Raw genomic sequence first — 12,634 nt, forward strand, 5'->3', positions numbered from 1 at the left:
AGAATGTTTTCAGAGAAAAGTGTTTACCCCTTATGCCTGCCTTGTAAAGGAATGATAGCATTCTCCACATGGAATGCGAAACCTGGGCTTGCTGCTCTGTGGCCAGCAACCAAAGAAGTACTATCCTGACGGCCTTCTGAAGACCCGGAGCAGGGATCAGCCACAGTGCCCACCACAGTGCCTGGCATAACGCGGCTGATGCACATCTGTTAAAAGGTAATAATGCTCGGCCAGCAAGGCTCAGTGGTTGAGCATAGACCTATGAAACAGAAGGTCCTGGTTCAATTGCCAGGCAGAGCACGATCCTGGGTTGCGGACTCCATCCCCAGTTTGGGGAGTGCAGAAGGCAGCTGATCCATGATTCTCTCTCATCGTTGTTGTTTCTATCTCTCTCTCTCCCTCTCCCTTCCTCTCTAAAATCAATAAAAAATATATTTTTTGAAAAAGGTAATAAAATACATTGCCACACTTCAAATTTATATGCACTTTAATTCCATCTTGCCTTATATCTAATTAATATTTATTCTCCAAATTATGCCAGATAAAGCTAATCTGATAAAAGTTGGTAGATCATATTAGTGAAAAATGTAAGTATTTTGCTAAGTTCTGAACAATAGAAAGGGCCATATAAAACATTCATACTTATTACTACCTAGAAGCCACAATTCTTCCAATATAACTCATTTTCCAAACTGCAAGGAAACAGCTCACATTATAAAATATGAATGATTTCTTAAACTAAGCTCTGTCTTCCAAATAAAGCACAAACCTTATATCTTATGTTTTCAAAAGGGCATTCCGCCTGCTCTTTGATTTGATAATATTTCTGGGAAGTGATTTCAATTCAAATAAACCTAGATTCGGGCGAGTGTACGAAGACAGACAGACCCAGGCTCGCCTTACAGCCTGGAGTCCCCATGACAAGTGTTCCGGGCTCTAAGTCATTACCATCAAAAGCTTTTATGTGAGAACCTTCTGTGTCTACAACACTGAACTAGGTGCTGGAGTGATTTATGGGGCTGTGTGTACGATAGAGAATCTGTTCCGAATTCAACTACTGAGTGGAAAAATATGCGATACTAATTTGAGAAAATTTGATGACTATGCAATCCATGGAGAGGGTCCCTATTGTAAATTTCAATGTGATTTCTGGCAATCATATTTTAACAAAGGCAAGAAGTTTGGGAAACACGGAGTGCGCTTCTAAATGTGGTCCAAAGCACTAATAGACCATGCCCATGGGCTTGCTAAATATCATACTCTTTACTCAGAATCACTCTGGTCCAAAACACTCATCAGTGTCCATTTTCCCAAATCAGCATTTCCAAGACTCTGTTCTGGGGAACACCTAAGTGAAGGCCGGTGGGGGGAAAGGTACATATTATTTCAGTGCTATGAAATGCTGCCTGCTGAACCGCCTGCTTGCGATTTCACAACGCACTGCGGCTTAACAGGGCTTCTGAGAAGGCCGGTGCAGAAGAACCTTTTTGGCTTTGTCTCACTCAGCATTTCCCAAACTTAATTAAACTCCGAACAGTATTTATTCAGAGGCCACTTACTAACATCTGAATAAACTCCAGTTTTGGAAACCTGAGCTAGATACATTGCTAAAATTATTATTATGACTGTGAAGTCTCTATTGTGTGCTGGGTAGAAATTATGCAATACCCTGCTATGGCTGTTGGTTTACAAGACCACTAGTACAAATATATATGTACTAGAGGTCTGGTGTGCAAGATTTGTGCACTCGGGTGGGGGTGGGGGGGGAGTCCCTCAACCTGGCCTGAGCCCTCTTGCAGTCCAGGAGCCCTCGGGGGATGTCTGACTGACAGCTTAGGTCCTGTCCTGCCATCAGTCAGACATCTTTAGTGCTGCTGTGGAGGCAGGAGAGGCTCCCGCCACCGCTGCTGCATTCTCCAGCTGTGAGCCCGGCTTCTGGGCTTCTGGCTGAGCAGCACTCCACCTGTGGGAGTGCACTGACCACCAAGGGGCAGCTCCTGCATTGAGCATCTGCCTCCTGGTGGTCATTGTGCATCATAGCAACCGGTTGTTCTGCCATTCAGTTGATTTGCACATTAACCTTTTATTATATAGGATGTTGTGATTTTGCTATAATTCTAAACACACACACACACACACACACATACACACACACACAACTGCCTTTTCCAAGGTGGGCTACCACACCTTTGCTCTACATTTCTTTGTGGAAAGTAGTGTAATCCGAGAGATTTTTAATTAAGCATGAAATTAATTTACAAGAGCTACATGTGTTAAGAAACAATATGAAATAACAATACATTTATTTTCTTCTTCTTAATTCTTCCATTTAAAAGGAATTGCTAGTGTAGATTGCTTCTTTGCAAAATAATTCTTGTCAGCAACCACTGATAGTTTTTGAACTATTTGCTTTAATGTGACATTTTATGCCACTCTTAGAGACATAGTTTTGTGGGGTTTTTAAAATAGACTTTGTTTTCTGGAGCAGTTTTAGGTCACAACAGTGCTTTCCCATATACGCCCTGCCCTCCACATGCACAGCCTCCTCCATTACCAACATCCCCACCATTCAGGAGCCCATAGCAAGGGCAAAGTCCTCAACTCTATGAGCCTGTTTCTACTCCTCTAACACTAGGATCATACCCACTGTGTAATGTCTTCTGAAGATTGACTAAATTATACGCAAAGCACCTCGCACAGTTCCTGGCACATGAAAGAGAAAGTTCATGCTAGGAACTAGAATGCATGTGAAGTCACTTCTGTAAGCTGCTACAGAAATAAAATGTGATTAGAAATCATCGTGATGATAACGCCTCATCCTAACTGCTAGCATGTTCTCCCTTTACTTTGAGCAGCCTTTCTATACAGTGTGACAGGGGAGAAATGTTGCGTTTGACTCATCAGAGGATCTTGGTTCATTTCACTAAGCACACGTTCCCTGCATAATAAAGACATTTATTACCACTTCACTGGAAGCATTAGGTTTACATTAGATGGCATTTGAACAATCTTGAGTGCTTAGATGGCAGAAGGAACTCAATACGTGTTCATTTTCCTCTCTTTGTCTCAGAAACTAGTTAGTACCATATTCAGACATAACTAATAAAGCAAATCTTGTATTTTTAGAGTTCTCAATCTCATGGAGAAATCACAGTGGAGCCTGGCCAGCGTGGCTCAGTGGCTGAGCATTGGCCTATGAACCAGGAGGTCACAGCTCAATTCCTGGTCAGGGCACATGCCCGGATTGCAGGCTTGATCCCCAGTAGAAGGTGTGCAGGAGGCAGCTGATCAATAATTCTCTCTCATCATTGATGTTCCTATCTCTCTCTCCCTCTCCCTTCTGCTCTACAATTAATAATAAATAAATAAATAAATAAACAAACAAACAAACACCACACACATTAAAAAAAGAAAACTAAAAAATAAATAAATCACAGCGGATTTTGCATTATTCTAGGTGTCAAAGGAGGAGGAAGGAAGGCTCAGAGAAGTTAAAACACGGTCATGAGAGGGGCCTGGATTCCAAGGGTGGTTCGATCACAGCTGTGTCCCCTGGACAGCCTGTCCAGGATGATCATATAGTGTGTGCAGAATGTTAGCCCTGCATTCTCCATGGGCAAACACGGCTACTGACTCTCTAGAGAGGGCAAATATTCCAAGGTACTATTGAAAGAATCTCTTTCGGAATTCTGCAACTTAAGTTAGAGCCTAAGAAGTTTCAGCAAATGTCTTTTTATTAAGAAAAACACGAGGGAGACAATGCCATTCCATTTTGGGGTACAGCCCTACGCCAGAACTTGTCAGAGGTGCTCTGCTGAGTGAGACCCATGATGGCCCCTGTCCCCTCCGTGATACCAGAGGGCATCGGAGGGAAATCCTACTAATTAATGCTGGATCAGAAGCCCCAAGTGCCAGCCCTTTGCCATTCCAGGGATGGCCAACGTGGAAGAGGTCAACTTTTCTTCCTTTTCATCACCAACTTGCTGGGGAAACAGACACACAGCCTGGTACTAACCTGCTATGTTGTCCGTGTTCTGACTGGGTATAAATGGCATCGCAGGAAATAAAATAATGTGTCTGATCACTGGGGCACAAAGGTGTTTTGCATAATTCCCTTTATTTCATTCCTCTACTGACTCCGATGAGGAAAAGGAATGTCAGGAAGATGAAAAACAAACAAACAAACAAACAAAAAAACCTCGCCCCAAATCACTCAACTCATAAGCAGTTAAGCCAGGAGTAATTGAGGGCTGTCTGCTCCCAAGGTCACTCTACCCAGTTCCTGCAGGGAGAGCTGGGGGATCTCCAGGCCAGCCCGCTTCTCCCCTCCTCGGAGCTGGTAAACAGCAGCATTCTCATACTACATTATATGTATTGAACATACGGATCACTTTACTAGTACTAATGACCAACTTTAGTAATAATTGTCTTCATAGTTATAACAGAAGGCAAGTTGACTCTGCTTTCTGAAAAAAAAATAAAGTAATTTGTTAAGGGATCTAATTTGCTCCACCTAATATTAGGCCATTCCTAGAGCTCTTCACCACTTTCTAATTCTAACCACTTCCTTTCATGGAGAACATGGCCTACCCATGTTGGTAGATCATTTTCTATAAATTATGTACAACACAAGTCGCAATGTGTAATACCACTACTTAAATAAATATGTATTATTTATAGTGTCACAGGTGAAGTATTGAAAGAAATGATACAATTTGCCAAGAATCCTGTTTTGAAAATAACTTCTCCAGAGTGCTGAACCTGGGCAAGGCGGGCTTTTTTCTGCTGTTTAGATTTTTTTAGTAATAAATGTGTGTTCTAATAAAATATTTCAAATAAACACTGCATTATTAATGTACCTTGCACTTGCCCTGGGGCAGCCCAGGCATAAACGGTTCATTTAAATTCTGGGCTCTTCCTGCAACACACACAGCACTTCCACGAGTTCTCTCAGTTAAAACTGAAGCTTTGTGGTTTCTACTAGGACACAGACGCTACACGCTGATGTGGACAGACAGTATTCCATGCTCTACAGCCAAGTTCAAATCTTCTCCTTCTTCTTTCCATGCCAGGTGTGGATGGCAAAACTCATATTATGTAGTATTACTAGTATATATTTTTTAATATATTTTATTGATTTTTCACAGAGAGGAAGAGAGAGGGATAGAGAGTTAGAAACATCGATGATAGAGAAACATCGATCAGCTGCCTCTTGCACAACCCCTACTGGGGATGTGCCCACAACCAAGGTACATGCCCTTGACCAGAATTGAACCTGGGACCTTTCAGTCCGCAGGCCGACGCTCTATCCACTGAGCCAAACCGGTTTCGGCTTACTAGTATTTTTAAAAGCTAACATATACAGGGTGTCCCTCAAAATGTATACACACTTAACAGCTGATAGCTCAATTGATGTTTCTTTTCTTTTCTTTTATTTTATTTTATTTTTTTAGATTTAACCCATTGGATTAAACCAATTCAGAGTGTTTTTGAAGACTTTTTTAAAATGCCCTATGTAAATGAATTTCTTCTACAGTTCCAGACTTCTTGTTTTCTTGAAAAAATATTTTAAATGTTTTTTTTAATTAATTTTAGAGAAAGAGAAATGGGGGAGAGAGAGAGATAGAAACATTGATGAGAGAGAAACATCCATCAGCTGCCTCCTGCATGCTCCTACTGGAGATTGAGCCCCTACCTGAAATCTAACCCCATGACCTCTTGGTTCATGGGTTGATGCTCAACCACTGAGCTACACCAGCCAGTTTTTTTTTTTCTTCATTTTCTATCTTTCACTGTGTTCAAAACAATCCATTTTAAATGGCAACACAGTGCGTGAGTCTTGAATTATGTTATAGATCATTTCAAGGCCATGGGAATGAATGCATTAATACAGCACTATCACTCTGTGCTTTGGGACATTCATAATCAAGAATCACCAGAGAAGAAAACATGATAACAAACGGGCCACTCCTAGCAATTACTTTTTACCACAATGGACTAAGGGACAGACCCTTTGGCCTTCCCACTTTTCAAATTCATTTATATTTCATTATGTAGTTCCCATTAAATATTACATAGTGGTTAATTAAAAATTATAAAATGGCATTCATTCCAAAGTATTAATCAATACCTGCAATCCATTTACCTTGAGTGTAGAAATCAATTTCTAGAAGTGGTATTGTAAGCTGTTTATCTTCTACTTTTTTTTTCTGGCTAAGATATACTTTTGGATAATCTATGAAGAGCAAATTTCATATCTAAAATTAGAAATTATAAACTGCCTTTTAGTAGAATAATCATAAAATGATTTTTATTGATAGTTGTCTAATAAGGCCTCCTTTCGCATTCTCCCCGTGTAGCGTTTCCACTTGTTACTGCTGTGTGGAAATGCTCCAGCAGGCACAGGCAGGATGGAGTTCTCTCCAGAGGTCTCACCAAATAAGCATTTCAATACCTTCATAACATTCTTAAACAGAGTGGGCTTTATGTGTGGATTCCAAAGTCAAGGTCAGACTAATTCACTGAGCAGGTACTAGGTGTGCCAGGCACTAGACAGACATCTCCCCAGGCCTGCAAGTCAGTAAGGGAGCAGAAGCAACCTGGCCTCTTAGAGGTTCCTCAGGAGCTGAGAGGCTGGCGTGGCCTGGCCTCGCTTAAGTGAGTCTCCAGTCTGAATGTGGTACCCTGGAAAACTACGCAGGAAGGAAGAAGATGGGAGAGAACTGGGGGAAAATAGTCAAATGGCCTATTTACTGAAAACCCACTTCTCCAAGACTCCTGGTAGGGACTATTCAAAACTTAGCCCTTAAAGGACATATCCCTTCAAAAATAGGATATTTAAAATAGCCCCTTGGAGTACAGGTCCCTTGACCTAAACAGCCTTAGTAATTAGAAATTAAGTAATGTAAGAACTTGAACAAGTTACATAATATCTACTGGAACCTCTTCATCCATAAAGGTGGATGCAATTGTATTATCTCTCAGGGTTGTGGTGAACATTAATTGCATTAGTATGTAAAGAGTTTAGATTAGTGCCCAACATTTGGTGGGTCTTCAAAAAAAATCATACCCATTATTATGATCAAATGTTCTTGCAATTTGGGGGTGGTAGGCCTTTGCTGCCTAAATAGGGCTAGATTTTTACTGGCCAAATACTTCTCAGGTATCCTGTCAATGGTGAGGCAGCTTCCATTACTCATTCCTTAGTTATTATTGGTGGAATTTTGAGCAGAGCACATAATTAGGCAGCTCTTCCTTTCTTTCCTCCCTCCCTCTCTTCCTTTCTATCTATCTATCTATCTATCTATCTATCTATCTATCTATCTATCTAATCTATCTATCTATCTATCTATCTATCTATCTATCTATCTATCTATCTATCATCTATCTATCATCATCTTCTACCTATCTATTATCTATCATCTATGATTTTGTTCTCAAGGGCCTTGCTATCAAGGAGAAGAGAAAAAAATGAAAATATATCAAGCTATTAAATTATAAGTCAAGTTTAACTTTCTGATATTATAAAGTCCTTGAGTGAGAGTCAGATAGGTAGGGGTAAACCAGAAATTCTAGGTAGAAGGAACAGTAAGAACAAAGGCCAAGAGCAGAAATTGTTGTGGGCTGAATTGTGTGCTCCCCAAAATCCGTATGTTGAAGTTCTAACCTGTAGTACCTCAAAAAGAAACCTTATTTTCAAATAAGGTTGTTGCAAATATAATTAGTCAAGATGAGGTCATACTGGTGTAGGATGGGCCCATAATCCAATGGCTTGTGTTCTGGTAAAAAGGGGAAATGTGACTGCAGGTGCACTACCATGTGAAGATTGTGGAGTGATGCTGGCACAAGCCAAGGAAGGCATTGCCAGAAGACAGGAGAGAGGCCTGGAGCAGTGCCTTCCCCTGCGCCTTTAGAGGGGATAGGACCCTGCTCACACCTTAATCTTGATCTCCAGACTGTGAAATGATCAATTTCTGTTGTCTAAGTTGCTCACCGTGACACTTTGCTATGACTACCCTAGCAAACTAACACAAGGAATAAAAATAGAGTATGCAGCCTGGTCTGTGTTGCTTAGCGGTTGAGCATCAACCCATGAACCAGGAGGTCAGAGTTCAATTCCAAGTCAGGGAACATGCCCAAGTTCTTAAAATCTACCCCCCCCCCAAAAAAAAAAAAAGACAGAAAATAATGCAATTTCTGTGTGTATTTTTGGTGAAATGGGTTTAAAGGAATCTCTGCCCCACTTTTCCTTATGTTTAAGACTTTTCCTAATTTGTATATATTGTCTTATGTGAAGGAGCCTTCCCAGATCAAAATGAATAAAAATCATCCTTCAGTCAACAACAAGCAAGTGAGTACATGTGTGTAGATATTTTGACAAGTCTGGCTACAATGTCAATTAAATCTGATGATGCGAAATAATTGATGAGTGTGTAGAAGTTACTGCTTAAAGGGGAAGTATTCAGTACTGTGACAGACCAATATGTAAGTAGAAGCTTTTTTCAATGAACATATATGCCATTAAAGAGTATTAATTCATTATTTTTACATCTATGTATCATATTAATTTTACTTATTTTTAGATTGTTTTACTGAAATATACATATATATACACACATTTTCTCATCTTGTATTCCTTAAACATTATTTTTTTTTGTTTTCATTACCAAAATTAAAGAGGATTTTAAAAAGTTATCTCCATGTGTCAAATTTGCTAGGTTTCCATGTCTCTGTGTAAAAAAGTATGTGTGTGTGTGTAGGATGAGTCCATCTATTAACAAATATATACCTGGAATATATACATTCATGTTATATGTATAAATGCACACATAGTTTTTTGCCTTGATCCTATAATATGTATAGAACATTCAGGAAGGATGTGCCAGAATATGTTTCTCTTAGGGAATGAGATGAGAGTAAAAGAGAAGGAAATTTTCAGTCTTCTTTGTTTATCTTGTGTTCTATTCCCATTTGTTTTGCATTTTAAACAATGTTTATATATTATTATTGGGAACGTTTTGAAGACTAGTTTAAAGTTTTAGATAAAATGACCTAACATTAAACACCCATAATGTTCCGGGGCTTGCTCAGAAGTTTACAAGAGACAATGTTGTGGTGCCCAAGAGGTTCGGTCCTGGATACTCTCCAGCTGAACTTGGACTCTGACGTGGCCAACCTCTGGAAGGTGAGCTATGGACTAGGGATGCCACCTCGCCTATCCACCTGTGTGAGCTCATTTTCTAATTCGGTGAAACAGGAATGAGAGGAGCACCTGCTTGAGAACAGACAAAAGTATGAAATGCGTTCACCTCTATCAAATGTTTGGAACAGTCTAGGTCCTCTTACTGTTGCCCATTAGTACGATTGCTGTCTCACTTGAACAAATAGCATCATGAAGTTTCTTGGGAGAACAAAGAATGAAAGGAGTTGACACCTAGAGACCAAGCAGCGTTCCTCGCCTACAGGGTTCTTCCTGTTTCTCTAGCAGAAGCCTGGGGGCTGAGAGCCAAGGTGAGCAAAGCGGGTATAAAATGCACGGGCAGCGTAGGGAAAAGAAGAGCTCCTGACAGAGATGGGTAGCTGAGTCCTGAAGGAGGCTGGGAATGGGGGCACACACTGAGATTTAGCTCTGTGGCTGCTGAAGCACGGTGCTGACAAGGTGTGGCTCATAGAGCACTTGAGTGGTGAACTTGGAAGCCCGTAGACACATCTACAATGCTGGTTGTGGATAAGTAATAATACATGTTAGGTTATTGTTCAAAATAAAATATATGAAATTTAAGCTTCACAACAATAGTCTTGTATGATAGTTACTATTATTATCCCTATTAAATGATGAGGAAACTGAGGTACGGAAAAGGCAAGGAATTTGCCCAGGTGGTTCAACTCTACAGCCTCTTAACCACTGACATTATATTATTTCTGAGTGATAATGAAGAACTGTGTGTTCAAAAATACCCTAGCCCTGCTGGTGTGGCTCAGTGGTTGAGCATCATCCCATGGTACCAGGAGGTCATGGCTCAATTCCCAGGTTTCTGGTTTCATCCCCAGTAGGGGCTGTGCAGGAAGCAGCTGATCAATGATTCTCTTTCATCATTGATGTTTCTATCCCTCTATCCCTCTCCCTTTCCAATAAAACATATTTTTTTAAAAAATCCTAAATGCCATTCCTGATAATTGAGATCATCAAGGATAATGGTAGGAGAAAATAAAATAAAAACATAAAATCATCCGGAAAGATAAAAATAGCTGCTCAGGGAGGCAGAAGATGGCAGCACTGATAACAGGAAAGAGTTGCCTGGAAATCGGGTACTAAGATCTGAGGAAGGCCTATCAGTCATGTCTAGGGAAGTAGTAAGCAATATTTTTCAAGGGAGGAGTTGACTCCCCTTGCATGTTACTTTCCATCCCTATCCCCCACCCCAGAGGGAGATGTGGGAGTTAAATTTCATCTGAAAATGCGTTCCCTTAATTTTGAAGGATAGTCTCCCCAAATTTGCCTGCTGAAATTGTACAGCACGGGTAAGGCTAAGATAAAAAGTTATGTTTCATGAAATTGTCTCCTATACTCCCATTTGGAACTAGAAATTGTTTTGCCTAACTTTGTGTTCCCTAAAATCCATTAGATAATATTTTCCTCCTAAAACGATAAGCTCATTAATGAAAATGGACTTAAGAAACCTGGGGTGTCCAGGAAAGATTAAGGATGGAGAAGAAGAGAGGGGAGGAGAAACTGATTTGGAGGATAAGTAGATAACCTTCATTTATTTAGGACATAATTTTGATAAATTTTTCACGCTGTCACATTAGAATGAATAATTACTCCAAACCCATGTGCATTTGGGGAAGTTCAAGCAGTTGCTGCTGTTTTAGGTGAGGGGACATGCAGAATCCAGAAGAGAGCCAAACTCCATTTCTACCAACTGATCGCTGTGGAGACAGTTAAAGGCCTGGAAGTCACTTTAGGGACAGGGAAATAAAGCCTTCCATTCGAAATGTTGTCTTGTCCCCTGGAAATTTTCCATAAAGCAGAGAGCATTTGTTTGACTGGGTCATTAGAAACCAGTAATAATTTTTCCAATCTAATTGAAAACAAAGTTTAAATAATTTTACTCGTTAGAAATTGGTCCAGTTTAATGTGAAAGTGGAAAGCAGAAAAACAAATTGTCCCTGCTAGCCAATTTATTAGCAGTGTGCAGGTTCTAGGCTCAGGATATAGTTCACCTAGAATTTGGCTACAGATATACTTTTTATTTTTTTATTTTTATTGATTTCAGAGAAGAAGGGAGAGGGAGAGAGAGAGAGAGACATCAATGATGTGAGAATCATTGATTGGCTGCCTCTTGCACACCCCCTACTGGAGATTGAGCCCACAGCCCAGGCATGTGCCATGACTGGGAATGGAACCATGACCTCCTCGTTCATAGGTCAATGCTCAACCACTGAGCCATACAGGCCAGGCTTGGTTATAGTTTTTCATCTTTATCTTTAATTGGTCTATGAGCATTTACTATCAATATGGTTTGGCAGCCACTGGAGCATTTTATCATCTTTTCTACCCTATCTATGTTACAGAAATAGGACAGGATAAAAGAGTAATTCTAAGGAAGTAAAAAGGCATCTTAGAATAAATTGGGCTGACTCAATGTGTAAAACCCTTCAAGAAAAAGAACATAAAGCACTTGGTTGTTTATTGTTCTGTGACTCACTTCAGCCCTTTCATTATGCAGCTGACATGAGACATATATGGTTCAATTATTTTGTCTTCGTAATACTAAAATTATTTGGTAGAAGGCATACATTAACATTATGACACGGTGCCCTAATGGGAGAATAATCTTGGGTCTATGCCCAGGCCAAGGTCAGGAAGAAGGTCCCACACTCAGATTCCTGGGATGCCAATATCCAAAATAAAAGGGGCAAGGGCTGTTAGTTCAAAAGCTGTTCAGAGGAGTCAGCTGCCTGAGCCAGAGTGAAGAGATCCCAGCAGACTCAGGTGCATTATGTATCCCCTGGGGCAGTGAAAACAAAAGAAAAAATAAACAAATGGGACCACATCAAACAAAAGAGCTCTTTTCACGGCAAATGAAACCATCAACAAAATGAGAAGAAAACACACTGAATGGGAGAACATGTTCACCAATGATACATCTGATAAGGGGTTAATATCCAAAATTTTAAAGAACTTATACAACTCAGCACCAAAATAACAAACAGTTCAATAAAAAAGTGGGCAAAGGACCTGAATAGACACTTCTCCAAAGAGGACATACAAAAGGCCAACAGACATATGAAAATATGCTAATAATCAGAGAACTACAAAATTAAAACCACAATGAGATATCACCTCAGACCTGTCAGAATGACTATTACCAGTAAACTGAAACAACAACAAAAAAACAAGTGCTGGTGAGGATGTGGAGAAAAGGGAACCCTTGTGCACTGCTGGTGGGAATGCAGACTGGTGCAGCCACTGTGGAAAGCAGTATGGAGTTTCCTCAAAAAGTAAAAAATGGAACTGCCTTATAACCCAGCAATTCCACTTCTGGGAATATATCCGAAGAAACCCAAAACACCAATCAGAAAGAATATGCGCACCCCTATGTTCATAGCAGCATTATTTACAATAGCCAAC

This window comes from Eptesicus fuscus, chromosome 8 (genome assembly GCF_027574615.1).
Source record: "Eptesicus fuscus isolate TK198812 chromosome 8, DD_ASM_mEF_20220401, whole genome shotgun sequence".
Classification (NCBI taxonomy): domain Eukaryota; kingdom Metazoa; phylum Chordata; class Mammalia; order Chiroptera; family Vespertilionidae; genus Eptesicus; species Eptesicus fuscus.